The following is a 5,282-nucleotide window of genomic DNA, read 5'->3' on the forward strand; positions in this document are numbered from 1 at the left end:
AGACTCCCCTCGTCGGACGAGACGAGACTTTGCCCGTGTTCACCCGAACACATTCCTGGATCCGAGAGAGACCGCTGCTGCAACCAGCGTCCTCAAATTCCCCCGAGAAAGAAGAAATGAAGTTACTTCGGGATAACGTGGACCGGCTCTGCCCTGCGCGTCTTCGCCGAGTTGTCTCTGCTGTTCTCTCCGCCATTCCACTCAGAGCCAGCTGCCGTGTTTTCGCCGACGTGCGAGAACGGCACTGTCTGCCTCCGAGCCAAGAACAAAGATGGACATTAAGACGGACTACACACACACACAACCTGCGCACTTTCTGAAGCGACCAAGTAAGAGGCATAAGTCTGGGCATAGGCAGTGTTAGTTGTGTGTTCTTTTCAACATCAGTTGCTGTTGTTTAGCATTTAGCCTTTTTAGCTTTATTGCTATTGTTCTTATTGTGTGAGTTGACGGACCGCCGAGTCCATTTTTCTCTGCTTTACTCTGAGGAGTATTTTAAGTTTGCTTCCTGTTAGTTGTGTTCACCGCGCTAGACTATTTTGTGTTTTTCCCGGTCGGGACACCTGCTACTTTTGTGCCACCGTGAGTGAGAAAGTAAATTGATTTGTCGATCAGAAACCAGACAACGTGCGTTACAGACTGCCGTCCGTACGTGCGCTCTCTGTGGAAAAAGAGCCGCTTCTCTCCCTCTCACGATCGCTTTCCCTCCTTCCTCTCTTGCTACTAACACACACACACACACACACACACACACACATACATACATACACATACATACATACACGCATTCCCCTGCAAGTGTCCAACTCTGTGCAAAGCTGTTTGTGTTTTGTTTGGTAGAATTAGATTTTAGAATAGCTGTTTATTGAATGAAGTATTTGTTAACTTTGTTAATTTTGCTAAGTTTAATAAACAATGTTATATCTTTAAAGAGAAGTTCTTTTGTCATTATTGTGTGTAACATACTGTGAGAAGTGGCTGATTGAAGGAGTCAGAGCTCGAATTCAACCCTTCTTTGTTCACCCTTGAATGTTGATATCTCGCAGATATTAACATTCTAGGTGAACTCCCATTTATGAGATTACCTTGTTCGGTTATTGGTCCTGGTTTCCGGGTGGTGCTCCGTGCTTGTTAGTTCATATTAATAATTCTGTTAATTGTTATAGTTAATTATTATTGATAATTGATAATTATAGCAAATAATTAATTGTGTTCTTCGCAGATCCTACAGTTGCTACCTGAATTATTGATTAAGGTTAACAATATTTTGATTTCATAATTCATAATTGTCTGTGAACAGAGGGGTGGGCTCACAGAGAGACACTGATTAGTATTGTGTGTCAAAAGACTCTCACACTAATCATCTCCAAACGTTTTCTTGGTTCCCACAAGCTCAACTGACTGCGCCGCGGCCCGACGTGCGCAAGGGCGCGAAGGCCCGTCCAACGCTGCTTGCAGCTTTAATTAGGGCCTGAGCCCAAAGGGCGAAGACCCTATTGTTTTTCGTCCGTTTGTTTCTTTATTAGGGCCTGAGCCCAAAGGGCGAAGACCCTATTGTTTTTCGTGCGTTTGTTTGTTTATTATTATTCTTTCTTGTTACGCCACTTTAACTCTAAATTTGACCCCCTAAACATGCTCAAAAACTCACCAAATTTGGCACGCACATCAGGAATGGTGAAAAATTTGATAAAATGTAAAAATTAAACCCCAAAGTGCCAAAATGTGCTCTCTAGCGCCACCTACGTATCTAAAACGGCCACCACGGCCCGTAGGAATGTCGTAGAGAGATCGAACCAAAACTCAATTATTCGTCTCATCAAGACCTACAAATCATACGCTGACACCCCTGACCTAAATCCAACAGGAAATCAGCAATGTCCATTTGAAAGTATGATTTTTTGCCAATTTTGGACCTTGAATAAACGCTATCTCCTCCTAGGGCGTTAATGGTATCGGCTTCAAACTTGAATACATGACTTATCACACTGTGTTGAGCAAAAGTTATTAAAAACTTTGTAATAACTCGAACGGTTTAGATTTAGTAAGCCCTGAAAGTTGGAGTGCGACATTACACCTTACAATGTAAACCAATGGGGAGGCAAATTCTGGGCATGGACTTTGTGCCAAACTGGGGCATCTGGCGTCTAAACTATAAGTCCCACCAGTTTCAAACCTGTATCAATGGATTCGCAACGAAAATTCCTACAAAAAAATGATATTTTTATGTAGGATTTGGCCAACGTTATGGGATTTATGAGCATATTTCACAAGTAGAGTACACTAAAATCTTCTCTGCAGCTGTGAGGGAGAGAGAGAGAATGGGAGGGGGGGGATGGGTAAAGTAAACATCTACTGCCTGTGACAGAAGCCCTTGGACTGCAGCAGTGACAGCAGTGTTCAATCCTTACTTTTTTTCAAGGAGTACATGTGCTCCTAAATGAAAGAAATTAGGAGCATATATATAACTTTAGGAGCACACTGAAAAATGTGCAAGTAAGAGTTTCTTAAAGAAAACAATTCATTATAACATATTTACAATTGATCACATACATATTTAAACTCTGTGTGTGTGTGTGTGTGTGTGTGTGTGCGTGCGTGCGTGTGTGCGTGTGTATGTAAATCACAATTTGCTGTTTTTAGGGGTCCTTGATTATGGCAAAAAATATAATCACGATCATTTTTTTTCAATATTGAGATCATGATTATTTAACATGATTACTTATTGACTGTCATCTTCTCCAATTGCTGTTGTTCATACATGCACATATTTTTTCTGACTTGGCTGAGGGGACTATTACATATGTGATCGTATATTGTACTAATGATCAAGAAAGACTATAGCTGATATGAGGGAAAAACTCAGGAAGAGGGTGGCAGTAATGCACCCAATATGCTGGTTGCCAACCGTTGTTGCCAACCAAAAAGGCGTGGGTAAAATATTTTTCCTCACCGAGTGGTACATCCTGTCAGCCGAGGGATTTCCTATCTGTGCAGCTGAACAAGGTAGTTCTCTACGGACTGTTTTACCGTGATGGTCACGGTGTTTTTTCCGCAGGTTTCACTTCACTCAGCTGGCCGACAGACCCGCTGATTCTGTCCGCTTTAACCTAAATAACTAATCGGGAGTCGGTGCTCCGTTTGGATCTAAACAGAGAGCCAGGGTTAGCTGAGAGGCTAGCAGAGGCGAACTGGTTGTGCTTCTTTCGGTCATGCTGCAGTTAACGCTCCGCTGCTGCCTGTTTGCTGCCTGTTCTCCGCTTTAACCTAAATAACAAATCGGGACTCGGTGCTCCGTTTGGATCTAAACAGATAGCCGGGGTTAGCTGAGAGGCTAGCAGAGGCTAACTGGTTGTGCTTCTTTCGGTCATGCTGCAGTTAACGCTCCGCTGCTGCCTGCTGACATCGTTTTGCACATCTGATGGTCAGATAACGTCGGACAAAAGTGTCCAACTTGCAAGTGTCCAACCCTGTGCAAAGCTGTTTGTGTTTTGTTTGGTAGAATTAGATTTTTGAATAGCTATTTATTGAATGAAGCATTTGTTAACTTTGTTAATTTTGCTAAGTTTAATAAACACTGTTATATCTTCAAAGAGAAGTTCTTTAGTCATTATTGGTAACATATTGTGAAAAGTGGCTGATTGAAGGAGTCAGAGCTCGAATTCAACCCTTCTTTGTTCACCCTTGAATGATTATCTCTCAGATATTAACATTCTAGGTGAACTCCCATTTATCAGACTATTTTGCTCGGTTATTGGTCCCGGTTTCGGGGTGGTGCTTCGTATCTGTTAGTTCATATTAATAATTCTGTTAATTGTTATAATTAATTATTATTGATCATTGATAATTATAGCAAATAATTAACTGTGTTTTTCGCAGATCCTACAGTTGGTACCTGAATTATTGATTAAGGTTAACAATATTTTGATTTCATAATTCATAATTGTCTGTGAACAGAGGGGTGGGCTCACAGAGAGACACTGGTTAGTATTGTGTGTAAAAAGACTCTCACACTGATCATCTCCAAACGTTTTCTTGGTTCCCACAAGCTCAACTGACTGCGTCGCGGCCCGCTGTGCGCAAGGGCGCGAAGGCCCGTCCAACGCTGCTTGCAGCTTTAATTAGGGCCCGAGCACCGACCGGTGCGAAGCCCTATTGAAACTGAAGGAGTTATTATTATTATTATTATTATTATTATTATTATTATTCCTCCGAAACAAACGCATTTTTGAGGGCCTAAACATGCACGAAAACTCATGAAAATTTGCACAGATGTCAGGACTGGCGAAAATTTCGATATTTTATGGGTCTCGAAATAAAGCGGGACAAAATGGCTCGACAGCGCCACCTAGAAAGTCAAGAAAATTGAGCCCCTCGATACAGATTGTCGTAGGAGAACGAAATTCGGTATGCATATGTATCATGACCAGACGCACCAAAAAGTCTCAAGGACACATAGCCTAACTCCAACAGGAAGTCGGCCATTTTGTATCAAAGTTGAAATTTTGCACCGATTTTGTCATTTCCAGCCCGCATACTTTAACGAACTCCTCCTAGAGATTTGACCCCAGGACTTTCAAATTCGGTCCGTATCATCTACAGGCATAGGAGATTAAAAGTTATTAAAACAATTCTCATTAGTCTTTCCTAGGGGGCGTGGCTGGGCGGCGAATTTCGATCCTTCGCCATGAAAAATGAAACGGCTATAACTCCGGCATACATGATCCTAAGGGAGCCAAACCTTTTGTGCTTCATAAGAGTCCCGCCCTGAACGGGTCCATGTGACAATACAGGATATGAGTCATAGCGCCACCTCCTGGCAACAGGAAGTTACATGTTTTACGCTCTGACGCCCTGTGGGCAGCACGGTGATGGAATCTAGCTGAAATTTACTGAGAATAGCCTCAAGACCTTGGAGATCTTATATTATGAAGTTGGTGACCCTTCGTCGAAAGGTGTTGCCATGGCGACGCGGCGAATTTCGATGTGACGCCATGAAATTTCAATGCCTTATAACTTGACTCCACGTGGTCTGATCTTTTCCAAATTTCATATGCTTGTTAAGAGTCCCAATCTGAACACATGTTCAGTCTCATATTTAGCGAAAGTCATAGCGCCACCTACTGGCAACAGGAAGTATCATGCGTCGTACTTTGTCTAATTACTCCTAGGAAATTTGGCTGATGCACCTGAAATTAAGTCAGCTAATAAACAAGACCTTGGTGATGCTACATTTGGCAGCTCATGACCCAAAACTGAATGCTGTTACCATGGCGACACATCCT

Source organism: Thunnus thynnus, chromosome 2, assembly GCF_963924715.1.
Source record: "Thunnus thynnus chromosome 2, fThuThy2.1, whole genome shotgun sequence".
Lineage (NCBI taxonomy): Eukaryota > Metazoa > Chordata > Actinopteri > Scombriformes > Scombridae > Thunnus > Thunnus thynnus.